General features: G+C 43.2%; 1 protein-coding gene across 6 annotated transcripts in view; it reads left to right on the top strand.

The window, feature by feature from the left end:
- The window catches only part of FYN (FYN proto-oncogene, Src family tyrosine kinase), a 210,016-nt gene that overhangs the window by 25,873 nt on the left and 169,252 nt on the right, over positions 1-14,891 (top strand). For 5 of the 6 annotated variants that reach the window (XM_025864330.2, XM_025864364.2, XM_025864346.2 and 2 more), the window contains exon 2: positions 1,384-1,423. The exons of the other annotated variant lie outside the window; for it this stretch is intronic. The gene's annotated coding sequence lies outside the window, so the exon portion shown is untranslated. The remainder of the gene's footprint in view (positions 1-1,383; positions 1,424-14,891) is intronic. 6 annotated transcript variants of the gene reach the window in all.

The following is a 14,891-nucleotide window of genomic DNA, read 5'->3' as shown; positions in this document are numbered from 1 at the left end:
AATTTTCGACAATGGGGATTCCCATTTTTTCCAGCTCGGCATTGTCTGCATCCGCAGTGGGTTATCCAGAAGAAAAGGCCTATATAGCCTGGTGCATCTCCTCTGTCAGGACAGGACGGCATGTCAGAAGCAAGAAAGAGATGGGGTGATGTGGGTTGCTAAGGTACCGGCTATAGTGGCATGCTCATTAGCACATTCTCTCCCTCCAGCCTCATGCTGGTTCTCTGGCATGTCTGCAGTCAGTTCATGATTTGAATACCCATCTGCAGAAGACAGTATATGAGTTTCTGATTCTCTTCCCCATGGTCATTTTTTCCTTTCCTTCATTCTGAGTCATCTTTGATTAAACAAAACAAAGATGTTACTGTTAATTATGCACCCTCTCAAACAGTGCAAAAATTCTTTTGTGTGTGTGGGGGGGTGGTTTTGATGGGGATAGTGATTTATGATGGCAGTATTTTAAACCATGGGCCAGGATGCTAAGAATCATAATGAAAAAAAGTGTGAGTCTCTGCTAAGATAGGAAAAATGGTTTCTGCTTTTTTATTCACATTCCTCAGACCTTTTACTTTCTTCCCTAACGTTGTCAACATAATTCCATTCAGCCATTTTTATTCTCTTTAGACATCTTATTAAAACTGAAGCTTTGTTCAAATAGCTAAAATTGCAAATAATAAATGAGGTACCATAATATTGGCAGGTTGTAGGCAGAGTGCATGAGCAAACTGGAAATCCGCCATCCTGCTCCTGGCACTTTAAAGATTAGTGTGAAATGGGCAGGGGTGCCACAGAATCAGCACTCAGCTCCGCCAGGGGGTTGGCACAAGGTTCTAAGGTAATCCTGGGGCTCGAGTTCCGTGGACAAGTTGGTGCAGGCTGGTGGGTTGGCACACTTCCCGGAGAGGGGAACTCCAGCTGATGGGAAAGAGGGGCCATCCCAAGAAGGCTGTTTTGACAGCGAAGCCCACCCACAGTTAGACAGGAAGTGGGGCACATATGGGTTGGGAGCTAAGGGAAGATCTAAGCCAAGAGGTGAGTTGAATAAGACCTTGGAAGACTCATTTTTTTTAATGTGTCCCAGCTATGGATGACTTGTAGGCACTCAGAAGGTGTGTGTGTGTGTGTGTGTGTGTGTGTGTAACACCTCCATCTTTATCTTTCCTGACTTCAGAAACTCAAGATCTCATGTCAGCCAGGTCTTTGCAGTTGCAGGCAGGTGTTTGTGGCAACTGTGACTTAGCAACGATTGTGTGAACGAGAAAAAAGTTGTGGGCAAGTTGATTTTCTGCAGCAAATGGAAATTCTATGGTAGTACTTTGTGGGAGGTTTATAGGCAAAGAGTGTTCGGTTCTTTTTTGATGTCTATTTTTTTTTCTTCTACAGTTTTTTGAAGAAGCAGGATGCTGATCTAGACGTGGAAAAAGTAAGTTGACAAGTTTTGCACTGAGAGCACATGCCTTGTGAATTAGAAAGGGTGTCCCATTGGGACCCAGGACTTGGTCCACTTTGAACTTGGGATTGTGACTCTGAGTCTGTAGGTTTCTAAGAGAGAGGTTGAGTTGGAGAGGGAGCTGGTACATGAACAGAAAGTCTTCCCTCACTTAGGTGAATCTGCCATTTTCCCCTTCTCTTAGTTGTAACACTCGGTTTTGATAATTATGGGAACATATTTTTTAGCTACACGATGTGTCTCCTTACCCCAGAAATAGAATGGGACAGCTGTCCTGTGGCTGATGAGCCTTCAGGGTCTGCTGAGGGGTGGGTAGCACTCTGTCTTCAGACTGGTCAAGGAAGTCCATCCATTTTTGTTTTTTCTCTACTCTGAGATGATTACTGCTTACCTCTGCCCTAGTTATACCTTCGAATTGTAGTCACTGTGTCACAGGTCATTCTTGCATTCACTGAACATTTTTTTTGAGGCGCACTGCATGTTAAGCACCATGCTGGAATCAAATGAATTCCATCTGAGACAAAAATGAATGTGACCGACAAGTACACAGGCAATGATTATACAGTGTGATAGAAGTGTGCAGAAGGGGCTCTGGAAGCTCAGACTGAGGCTGGACTGTCCAGAAAAGCTCCCTGACGGAGGGGATGTGTGAAGGAACCACATATTCATTGCCTCTGTAAAGTTTGCTGAGTCTCCTCTGCTTGTACTTCGCTCATCTCCCAGGTGTCTTGGGTTCCCATGAGAGGTTGGACTTAAGTCTCACTAGCCACCGTGGGATCCTCTTCTGCCTCAGTCTCCACTGCCCAGTCACATTGCCTTGGGGGTAATTTTTCAGCAGTTCAGAGTTACAATCCTCCGTTCCCTGGCCACTCAGGGGCTCCACTTCATCATCTAAGAATGACTTGGGGTTATTTCCCATTTTGAATTTGTAAGACAGGTTCTTCTCCCTGAACCTAGAGCCATTCTTAGGCAGTTGGTGTACCTTTAAGTTGAGGAGGTATACTATCTGAAACCTCCTTCTAGAACAATTATGAGCAACCCCTGACCTTTTTCCCATGCAGCCCCCTAGCTTCTGCAGAATGGCCTGTGATCTACTTTCAGTCGTGGCCTTTTCAGCTCATGCAAACCAAGGTGACTCAGGCTGTAGTCAGGGCTAGATTGGAGGGGAGCCTTTTCAAAATCCCGGTGTGCTTAGGTTTTGGCTGTGGAAGCCAGGGGCTGGCAAAGGTACTCCCTATGGGGGGTCAGCACCGTGGCCCTCCTGGGCCAGGCTGGCCCCAGAGCAGGCTAGAAGAGCCTTTGGGTGCCAGGAGCCACCTCAGGATGGTGTAGCGCAGAATAGCCGGACTAGCCAGACGGGTTAGGAAATGCCTGGAGCTGTTCCAGGTTGCAGGGCTTGCCCTGCCTTGTGAGGGGTGAATCCTACAACCATGAAAGGGGGAGGTCCAGTTTATGGAGGAGGCGGGTCTGTTAATTGTGTTCTCAGTACAACCCAATGCCAGGCAGACAAGAGGGCTCAGTAAATGGGGTGTGAAGCCCTGAGTGGAATGAATTAGAGTCTTGCTTCAGCTCTGCTGTTCACTTGCTCTAAGACCTTAGGCAAATCTTTTCTCCTGTGCAAGCCTCATTTTTCTCATCAGTAACATGGTCCATTTTCCAGGATCAAGTAAAATTCTTCATTTTTTAACTTAAAAACATAAACCGCACATATTTCTTAATTTTCTGACTCGGGCTTTGTACCAAAAAGGACAAAGGGCTGTTGGCCACGAGTCTGAAGGATGCTTAATAAGGCCCACCAGAAGCTGGGAGGTCCTCTCAGGCACAGCCTTGTCTGTTGTACGTACCCTCAAGTACAACACTGGCTGCAATGAGTATCTAATGAGGGAATGAATACTGTGACTGACCCTGTCATGTGGGTTGGGTATTTGTAAGTACTGAGGGAAATTCAAAGTAAGAGAAGCTAAAAGGGTAGTGGGAAATGCTTCTTGGGCTGTGGGAATTTGAGCTGCCTGCAGAGGACTCTGCCTGCTGCACCCTCTCGGTCACATAGTTAATGACCTGGAAAACACTTAACCACCCTAGGGGAGTTTACTATTTTAAAAGTTCTAATTCAAAAGCTCCAATTCCAAAATTTTTTCTAATGCTGATAGAAGGCTGTTGAGCACAGATGTATAAATTGTTCTTTTCGCCTGTATTTATATATCTGCCAAGAAGAATCTAGAATAGGGTGTGCTTCCATTGTATAATAAAATGATACCTGCTGGCCAACCCAAGTGAAGAAAAATCACAGAAGTCATGGTATGTTTTTTTCTAAATGGATTTTTGAGTTTTCTCTTTTAGTCGAACATTTTTGTAAAGCTAGAACTATGAATGGAAAATTAGCCTTATTTCGACATGTGAAAGCTCAAAGATAAACCAACTAAATCCTGTAATTATTAATTATTATCTATAGTTTATTGAGCTTATACTGAGTGCTTTCTGTGTGTCACACTTGACCATTACAACAATTTTGGGAGGGAACCATGTCCCTTGCTTGAGGCACTACAGTAATAGCAAGGATTCTAATTCTATCTGTCTGGGTCTAGAGCCTTCTCTTTCTCATACCCTACCTTACCTTGAAATTGATACAATATTTGGGACAATATATTTGTGTGACCTCTTTCTAAAAAGTATTACGAGTAATAAAAAGGCAGTGTTACTTTCTAGAGAGGTCTTCTTTGACACTCCCCCGCAATCTGGATGGGGTTGCCCTGCCACCATGCCCTTCTTCAAAGCTTTCATTGTTGTATAGTTATTTGTTCAATAACCATCTAGTATCTGCTCCCTCTTGAACTGTAAGCTTTGTCAGATCTGAATCCTTACATGTGCTAAGCCTAGTGCCTGACTTCTAAAATGCCTTCTTAAAATGTTGACTACAGGCATGAGTGACTGGCACATGACCAAATTAGGGGGTATGAGAGTCCATGAAAGCCACTTTGGTAGATGGCAAAGTAAAAAATCTTTCTGTATACTCCGGAAATCATGGTTTTCTTCCCCATCTATAGGTTTTATCTGTGGAAACCGTGCTAGTTAATAGCATTACATGGAGATAAGACAATCACTCCTTGGCTTCCTCTTCAAAAGTACAAAGTTTCAAGCAGACAAATGAATAGATTATTCTTAAGAATGAAGTAATCCGTGCAAGCAAAGAAAGTCTAAGGATAAAAGAAGGAGGAGCGGTAAGAGCCCAAGGGAGACTTTAGCAGCCGTACTGCTTTGTTTTGGTTTTTTTTTTTTTTTTTCACAGAATCTTCTTGAATTATTAAGGGATACACTTCTGAGTATGATTTACATAAATCACTGATTTAAATATATACAGTGTATCTTCTAAAAGTAAAACCCATACTCAACTGAATTTTAAAGAATATGTAATCAGGTTTTGTCAGAAGGACAAAAATGTACTTTTTAAAAAATAAGACTGATTAAATTGGGTTATCCTATTTGGTGATTTAAATCGTGATTTAAATGGATTTGCTTAAAATAACATCTACTCTGGTCATAACGACTTTCAAAGGGCTAAGGAGAGAGGTTTGATTTCCATGTATCCTAAATGATTTTCATGTATCCTGCATGGCCTTTGTCTAGCATGATTGAAAGTATTTGGCACTTGCTTTCAAAGAGATCTATCATTTTTGTAGTTTCAGTGAGAACAAGAATCCTTGTATTGCTATTCTGTTTGCAGGGTTTGGATAGCTGCCTTTAGGCCACAAATATGGCCATAGTTACTACTGTTTGATAGATACAGAGCCCACCCCAGATAAAAATTGTCATTCAAAAGAAGACTAAAGAGAATGCTTTAGAATGTTTCCTTTTTCCCAGTGAATTCCTTAAAATGTGTTCATCCGTAAATGTAGAATGTACGTAGAAGTTGCTCCATTTTTCAATTTCTTTTGTTTTAATAAGTCCCAAGAGAAGTGATAACAATATCCTAGTTCCTTATTGTGGGGCTAATAGTTTTTGTTAAAAAAAAATGTGGTTTTAAACAATTGGTTCAAAATTTGAGATTGCATCTGGAACCAAGCTTTAAAGCCATGTATATGGGATTCCTACGTAGCTGGTTGAGAGGTGGAAAAATTAATTCACGTAAAATTTTTCTTTAGTAGGGAGAATAGGATTTCCAGGGGTCAGAAGGTCAGCAGTGCTTATATGGGGAGTCCAAAGGCATGAGGCTGTGTCTCCAGGGAGAATGTGTGTGTGTATGGGGGCAGGGGGCAGTGTCAGGGTGTAGCGTTTCCCTGTGTCTGCTGGTTGCTCTAAGGAGGTGTGAAAAGCAAGAGGGAAGAACACCCATAATGTGGAAGCCATTGCTTCCTGAATGGAGTGGAGGGCTCTCTAGGTGGGTGTGGGGAATGGAGAAGGCAGCCCTGGTGTGCAGATGCAGACTGCTCCTTAAGCCTTCTTTGGTCCACATGCTTAGGGCTGTCAGCCACAGGGCCTATAGGATGCCCACTTGTCTCCCATTCTCCATGCCCTGCCCCAGCCTCCACATAGATTGACCCATTCTCTTGGAGATTGGACATGGGGAAAGACCAGCCCCTCTATCACTGAATAAAGGCTGAGCTTCCTACAGTCTGCTTTCCTGGTGACCAGGGAATGGTTTGGGTGGGAGGCGATTGTTGGGGAGGGAAGAACTTGCATAGAGTTCTGCTTTAGATTGAAGAGCGAACAGTTTTAGTCCTGCACCAAAAACAGTTATTATACATCACCCATAATAACTGACCAACTTTCTTTTATATAAATCTCTGAATTATAAAACCTAAGTGCTGCTGGAGAAGAAAAATCATCCCTTCTGCCAACTCGAATTTCTAAGATAAAAGATACCTCTTCCTAGACATTATAAACTCAGGCAGATATTGATGACCATTGGAAGAGCTACAGATAACAAAATTTATGATCCAGGGTGATCCAAGGAAAGAGTGGGAAAATTAAGGGTGAATTGTCTAGTCTTTGATGCAGAACACGTAATTCATTTGTTCCTCGAACACTAACAAATGCCTGTGGGCTAACCACTGTTCTAGGACACAGGCTATCTTACTCAGTAGCCCTGTTTTACATGTGAGGGAAATGAAGCCCGACAGAAGTGAAATGATTTGCCCAAGGACTCACGTCTAGGAAGTGACAAGATCCAAAAGTAGCTCTCAGACTTGGAGTACCCTCTGTTTCCACTCTACGGTGGATGTTCTCTTGTACTGAAGCTCAAAAGAGCAGAGGACAAATGATCCATCATCAGCCTCATGCAATTTAACTGGTAATTTTATACACATCTTTCATTTTCTCTTCCCTGAATTTAAGACTTTCACCCTTATTTGTGGCTTTAAAAACTGTAATGATGTTTTTACCAAAGAGAAATTAGAAACTTAAAGGGGAACCATCTGTTTGAACCTGACCTGGTCCTACCAGGTGGTCCCTTGGGGGTGACAGCGTGAGAGTGACTTCCCGGAATGGTATTCTGCAGGAGTGGGAGTCCGGGGAGGCCTGTTCCTGGGCTCGGGATCATCTCATTGTCCTCCTCTCAGTAGCATTCATCGTTCTACAAGGAGAGAGCTGGATGCTGCCAGAAGAGAGTGGGGAGAAACACAGCCCACGTCACAATGGAGAATCAAGACAATCTCCCACCTACTCTGCAGGCTTTCTCCTGTAGCCGTGAGCTGCTGCATAATTTCTTCCACTGCAGCCAGGCCTGCTGGGGAGAGGTGGGAATCACTTGGTTGTCTGCCTTGCCTAGATTTATTGTCTGCTGAAATCACCTGTGAAGGAGAGATTATTAGGAAAATATGTATAAAGAATGGCTTAGAAGATACTTCTGTCACTGCCTCAAAACACTTTTAAAAGTAGAGCTGCATTTGTTCTGAGCTGCTGTGTGTATGGGGAAGAGACTTAAAAATACATAAAAATTCAAGGTTTTCCCCTAACGAAGGTTATTACTGCCCGCTTTTGGGCTACACAAAAGTTTAAGCAGAAAATCTTCGTGTTGGTTTGCTGTGGCTGCCATGGCAAGCGACCACGCACTTGACGGCTGAAAACAACACATTTCTGCTCTCACGGTTTTGGTGGTCAGAGTCCACAGCAGGATGTCAGGAGTGCATCCCCTTCAGAGGCTTTGGGGGAAACCTGTTGCTTGCCTGTCAGCTCCTGCTGGCCACACGCCTTCCTTTGACTTGTGGCCATATCACCCCAGCCTCTGCCTTTGCCTTCAAATTTTCTTCTTTCCTCTGTGTATGTCTGTCAGATCTCCTGTGCATCCCTCTCATAAGGATGCCTGTGATGGCTTTCAGAACCTGCCGGATAATCCAGGATAAGCTCCTCCTCCCGAGATCTTTAACTTTATTAGACCCTATCATTCCATTCTGTATGAGGTGACAGAGATTGCAGGGATTAGGAAGTGAATATCTTGGGGAGGGGGTGGACATTTTTCTGCCTCCCACACCTTCTCTTTTGAGAATTTCCACATTTTTCATTTCCTGAAACATAAAACTTATGACCACTGGTTTCACACGTTACTCCACTGAGTGGTTTTTCTACAAGGGGCCCTTGGGAGACCTAAGAACCCACCTGGTCTCCCAGGCCACAGAACAGGCAAGGTCATGCCTATCTTCTTTCTTAGATTGGGGTTAATGTGAGGATGAGGAATCAGGGGCTCTGAGAGTAGGGAGGGACCTTCAAAATCATAGTCTCCCAGTCTTAGGGGGAAACTGAGGCCAGAGATGCAGGGTCAGCAGCAGAGATGGGGACTAGCACTCAGTGCTTCAGCCCACCTCTTCCACTGTGTCCCTGTGTGTGTCTAGGTTGTCTCTCGTCATGTAAGTCTCCATGTCACAGCTCTTTAGTACCTGAGAACTCCATCCCTGCAAATTCCCCTTTCCTTGGCCAACAGCCCTGTTCTTATAAATATTCTTACATTATCTGATATTGGGAATTTTGCCATTCTGATTACATCCCCCTGGATGCGTTCCCTTGATGTCATTGTCTCTTTAAGAACACAGCACTCAGACATGAATACTTCTGAGATGGCTTGCTCAGTATAGGTTAAGGACTCTACTCCTGGAACTGTTAGGTCTTCTGAGATGCACGTTTTCTGCATCATTATGTGCTACACTTAAGGGAACCAAGGTCACATCTCCATTTAGCCATCCTGTCACACTTTTGGTTTGCATTGAACTTGGGTTCAGTACAAATCCTTAAGACTTTAAAATATGAATTGCTTTAAACCTATCTCCTTTGCCCCTGCCAGATAGAAGAGCCAGGTTTCTGTCAGTAGCAGGATGTGATCAGCTTGGGACCCAGAGTAGAGTCCAGACAGGGATCCAGAGAACAGATGTATCCATGAGCTGCGGCACGCTCATGGGGATGGTACCAGCAGCAGACAGTAAAGAGGAGGAATTGGGGCAATTTGGTGAAGCCTAGAACTGGAGAAAGTCCTCCGTAGGTGGCAGTCTAGATGGACAGATGTTGGCAGCAGAATTGTCTGGCTGAGCATGCCGAGGGGCAGATAGGAGGAGCACTGGTGTGGGGGGCACAAGACTCAGACAGGAAGCTGATGAAAAGAGATGAGTCCTGAATGATGAGTTAGAGTCAACTGCCAAAACGGGAGTTTTATCCTCCCAAGATAGGAGCTTGAGTCCAGAGAGTAAGAGGAAGCCCTTGGTCTGAAGTCAGAGTCACAACACTGATGTGTGTCTGCTTATCAGTGACCTGGGGACTCACCCATTCAGAGCCTGGGGTCAGGGTCACGGGGCAGAATTTGTGAACAGGGCTGAGTTGTCCCAGCTGAGCAGATTGGAGGGTATAGGGTAGGTGATGACCCCCTCCTTTATACACACAATTGATTTTTTACCTTTAAAAGCATGGTTTTATTTTTGTTAATTCTTTGGGTTCTTTTTTGGTCAGTTCTGGAAGTCCTTCCAGCAGGCTGAAATGTTTTAAAATCTCTATTCTTTCCTCTAATTAATTGATTGTCCCCTCAGTTTTGAATTATTTGTGATATCCCTAAACACATCTTGATGAAAACCTTACCAGGGATGAACCTACAAAGTCCCACTGTGCAAGGACCTACCTCCAGGTCAGTGTTGTTCCTCTGTGATGTTCACACCCATGGGTATGGTTGCACCTCACCTCTGGGGCCTTCAAACTGAACTGTCACTTGGCCCAAGGTTTCCCATCTCTCACGGCTGTGCTTTGAGCGACAGATCCAGGTGCTCTGTGTCTATAACATACCACTCTGCTTGTCCTGTGAAAATACCCTGAGATGAGGCAGTGCCCCAGGAAGGGAGCGTTGGTAGCATGCTTGAGTTAGTCACTGCTGTGAGGGTAGAGGTCCCCCGGTTGTTCTCACTGATGTCTGTGGGTTTCGATCCTGAGCCCCACTTCCTGTAACACACTCGTGGGAGTGTTAGCCATGGGTGATTTTTAAGGCGAGACTGGAGTCATATTCAGATGTGGAGTCCTAATCTTTGTTTCTGGGGTTCACCATTACTAAAGACCTCCTCCTTTGCTGATTACACGTGGTCTGTGAAGAGCCGACCTCACTGTTGGGTGCATAAGGCCGCTTCTTGGAAGATGTAGGGGTGTTCCTTAAGTTGTGAAATGTGCCACTACTAAATGTAGTCAGCGTGTAAAGTGAAGGAAAGGAAGTGAGATGCTGTGTGGATCATTTATGTTAACAGAAGAAGGGGTAAAACAGCAATTCATTCATTTGCATAGTCCTTCCAAATAAGACTGCCAGGACCAAGTGAGATGGTTTCAGGGTCAGTCACGAGGCGGCGTGATGTAGTGGAAAGAGTGTGTGGGCCTCAGGGGCTTGAGGCGGTCCTGTTGTGCCGCTGAAGAGCGGTGTCATGTTGGCTGTGGGGGAAGCAGAGAGTCAGATGAAAAATTGCAGTGGTGGTAAGTGTCTGAGGAGACGTGCAAGGAGCTGGGGAAATGATACAGGAGGATCCCAGATTGGAGTTTGCAACTTCTGCTTCTTGTCCGCTCATTCTTTGGGCAGTACTGGCCAAGGATTGGATAACTTACAAGTGTGACAGGGAGCAGATCCATACTTGGGCTAGAAGAATGGCCGGGGAGGGGAGGTTCCTTTCCACGACGTTATTTTTTCTGTTGCTCTTCATCAAGACTTAATGCCATAGTAATTTAAAACAAACAGAACGTGTGTGTGTGTGTGTGTGTGTGTGTGTGTGGTGGGAGATTTTGTTCATCTTTGGAAGGATATTCTGAAAAGTAGTCCTAAACTGGTGGTATGGGAAGCAGTAGTTTAAAAAACAAAGTAACTGTCACTTTGTCTATTATATGGTTATCAAATAAGGGGAAAAACTTTTTTTCCTTTACCAGAGAGCTTGACCCGTGTGTCAAGGTGATGCTTATTGCAAAAAAGTAAATTTGATAATGGGGTCAAAAGTTTGAACAGCCCGTGGGTATTAAAAGTGAAGTAACTTCTAAAACCTACTCACAAAGTTTGGAAGTCCTCACAGTGATCCACAGTGAAGTTTTAAGAATGGGAGAGGCCTCATTGGCAAAATGTCAGGAGCACTTCTTTCATGTATAACCCAAGAACTGGAAGAACAAAAAAATGTTGACAGTTACCATAATATTTACTGTATTTTCTCATATTTGGTTATATTTATTAATGTAAATACTGGCTACTAGCCAATCATGTAACTTTATTATTATTCTATTTTTACAGTGGCTTAGAGGAGAATATAATTAGGCTTCCATGTTTTCTAGGTAGTAAATACACCAACAACAAGATGTCATGTAATGTTTTTTGAAGGAAAAAGTGAAAAGCTTCAGAAACAATTTCAGAGCCAGTGGAGGAAGATGTATCAGGGTGGGAAAAAGCACTTGTTTGATTTCTTTTTTTTTTCAAGTTTTTTTTAATAGACTTTATTTTTTAGAGCAGTTCATAGCAAAATTGACATACTGTAGAAGACCAAACCATAGAGACAGTAAAATTTTTTTTTACTGTTTTTTTACTGTCTCTATGGTTTGGTCTTCTACAGTATGTCATGTATTTGGAATCATACACTATGTAGCCTTTTCAGATTGGCTTCTTTCACTTAGTTATATGCATTTAAGTTTTCTCCATGTGTTTTCATGGCTTGATAGCTCATTTCTTTTTAAGCACTGAATAATATTCCGTTGTCTGGTTGGTTGTACCACATTTTATTTATCCAGTCACCTCCTGAAGAACATTTTGGTTGCTTCCAAATTTTGGCAATTGTGAATAAAGCCATTATAAACATCTCTGTAGAGGTTTTTGTGTAGACATAAGTTTTCAGATCCTTTGGGTAAATACCATAGAGTGTGATAAAAAGCACTTGCTCTCTGTTGGAATTTAGAAATTGTTTTGTATTTTCTTCTTGGGGGAAGAGCCCAAATCGCTGCATGCTGTAGGCTTGTTTGCATGTAAATTAGTCAGCCACCATTTCACCTGCTGCTTTAACCCATAAATATCCATTGCTCAAATCTGTGTGGTGAATGATGGAGTTTTGTGTTTTCTCTTACATCACGTATGCCCCGGCTCCATGATCATTGAGAACTCTCTTCCCCCAAATTAAAGGAATTGGCCAACTCTGAGGCTTTTCTCCAAAGGTCCTCCTTTTTCCTGTTTTTCTTTCCCACAATCAGGTCTGAGTCAGGTTATTACCTCTCACTTCGGAATCACCTTTGCTGGCTTGGTATTTCAGACCTGCCTTTCAGTTCCTCTGTTTATTGTTGAATTCAGCATTCTCTGTTGAGTTGTGCACTTAGCTCAGCCCCCTGACTGTAACAGCATTGTGCTCATGTAGGGTTTGCTTTGCGGTATCCTACCACCTCTTTGTATAAACCTTTCCTTTTTTTCATGATCTTTTTTCATATTTATTCTTCACTTAATGTGTATGATCAAATGAAAATTGGCCCATGAAAGTAAAAATGGAGATGTGCTGTGCTTTTTTTATGTTACATGCAGATGGTATGAAACATTTTTGAAGAAAATCGAATTCCCTAAAATCAGATCTCTAGGACAGTGGTTACAGTTTATGTATTTTTTTCTATAAGTAGTCTACTAAATAGGAGAGAAAACCCAATGAAAAAACTTTGCCAAATTCATTTTGTTTTGAAATAATTTCTTAATCAATTTTAATTTTTGAGTAGGAAATAAGAAAAGCTTTTAGACTAAACATTACTGAAATAGAACAAATTCCATAAGAATTCTTATTTTGTCTAAATTAAGGCTGTGGTACCAAGATCAGGAACTCCTGAGGGAGCCTAACTGAGGTTAGAGCAGAAAAGTAACCTCAGAGTTTATCCTTAAAAGAGGTAAAAAGGGGGCACCTGGGTGGCTCAGTCGGTTAACCATCTGCCTTCGGCTTGGGTCATGATCCCGGGGTCCTGGGATCGAGTCCCACATTGGGCTCCCTGCTTGGCAAGGAGTCTGCTTCTCCCTGTCCCTCTGCTACTCCCCTGTTTGTGCTCTCTCTCTCTCTCTGTCAAATAAATAAATAAAATCTAAAAAAAGAGAGAGAGAGAAAGAGATGAAGAATTGAGGCACCTGGGTGGCCCAGTCGCTTAAGTGTCTGCCTTCGGCCCAGGTCATGATCCCTGAGTCCTGGGATCAAGCCCCTCATTGGGCTCCTTGCTCAGCAGGGAGCCTGCTTCTCCCTCTCCTCCTTGCTCATGCCCTCTCTTGCTATCTCTCAAATAAATAAATAAAATATTTAAAAAAAGAAGATGAAGAATTATGTTAAGGTTGGAGCCTGGGTGTCTGGGAGATGGGTGGAATTAAGATTATTTTGTAGGAAGAAAGAAAGGGTGGTTTGGGAAGTCAGGCCAGGCAGCAGTAATGCAGTGGAGCAAACTCGACAAGCTTCTCAGGAGCACAGGACACCCTGTGGTTGGGTCAGGTTGGGAGATCAAGGCCACCGTTGCTGCCTGCAGCAAGTTGGTATAATTCAGCAAACAGCCATTGCACTCTGAGTGGCATTTCAGGTCCCCTTGCAGTGCAGCTGGCACCACCTTCTGAATGAGACCTCACCACAAAGTTTACCTTCCCATCAGTGGTGGCTTGGGTAAATGCTCCACGTGAGTCTGTATAGAGAATAAAGGACGTCATGTCGGGTCTTCAGTGGTCATCATGTTTGGAGGAGGGAGTTGGACAGAGAAAGCACTCAAGTCTAAGACAGAGGTCTGAGCTGATGGCTCCACATGGGTAAGAATGCCGGGAAGGAGGGGCTAAGGGAGACAGGTCCAGAGCTCAGAGTGACATGGAAAATGATGATGAGCATGAGGATGTCTACAAAGGGCTATATATATTCCTACAAAGAAGTGTGCGTATGCATCAGTTATATACATATATACATACACAGAGAGGAGAGTGGAGGGAGAAAGAGGGTAAGAAGTACACCCCCCTGTACCCATTCTGCAACATAAGAACTAGAGTATCACCAGTACTTTGGGAGTCCTTATGTGTTCCGCCCTGGCCATACGCCTCTCTCCTGGTACCACTGCTGAATAATTTTGTGTTTGTCGTTTCCTGGCTTGTCTGTGGAAGTATGTTTCCCTATGGCTTTTCAGTGTAATCTATTACTAAGTTTTGTTTGCCATGAGCAAACAAAAATACTATATGTGTATATAGTATTCTTGTACCATTTGCTTTTTTTCAATCAGTCGGTTTTTTTAAGATTCATCCTTGTTGATGCATGAAATGACATACATGAAATTCACTTATCTCCACTGCTATATGGTCTTGTATTGTGTGAACATACCACAATTTATCCAGTCTCTTCTCAATGGACATTTGGGTCATTTCCAGTTTTGTGCCATTTTAAACAATGCTGCTGTGAACATTCTTGTATGTGCATCCTGCTGCAAACAAACTCTTAGGACAGGTGCCTAAGAGAAAAATTTTGGAGACTTAGAGTATGTGTATCTTCAGTTTTACTGGATAATACCAGATTGTTTTCTAAAGTGGTTATATTTGGACATTTCATTTGACATTCCCATGAGTAAACATATTAGCTTTTAAGAGAAGGGGAAGTCCAAAGTGCAGGATTGGCTAAACACTGGAGAGGGTCTGATGAAGTACCACTCCTCATCAAAGTGTGGGGTAGAGAGAGCTGGGGATATGAAGAAAAAGATATGGGTTTTAAACAGGCACTGTGCATAGGGTGAAAGGTTATCTCACATGGGCTATGGTCAAGTTGTCAGTAAGTGGCATATTCCATCTCAGTAGGAATGAATTCCCCAGTTCTCCCTGTTTTTACTCCATTCTCCCTGATCAGCAGGAATCTTTAGTGCTCTGTCTGGGGAGCAGATAGATGCTTCCAGGCATTTAAGTGTGCTGTTTCCACATCACATGGATGGTGGCATGGATTCTAATAAAGTTTTCAGAACAGACACAGAGGTACACAGATATTTTGGATGTTAC

Source organism: Callorhinus ursinus, unplaced genomic scaffold (genome assembly GCF_003265705.2).
Source record: "Callorhinus ursinus isolate GAN/ISIS: 27379988/994484 unplaced genomic scaffold, GSC_fseal_2.0 scaffold6, whole genome shotgun sequence".
Taxonomy (NCBI): domain Eukaryota; kingdom Metazoa; phylum Chordata; class Mammalia; order Carnivora; family Otariidae; genus Callorhinus; species Callorhinus ursinus.
Note: the sequence above shows the minus strand (reverse complement) of the source record. Positions and strands in the feature narration are given on the sequence as shown.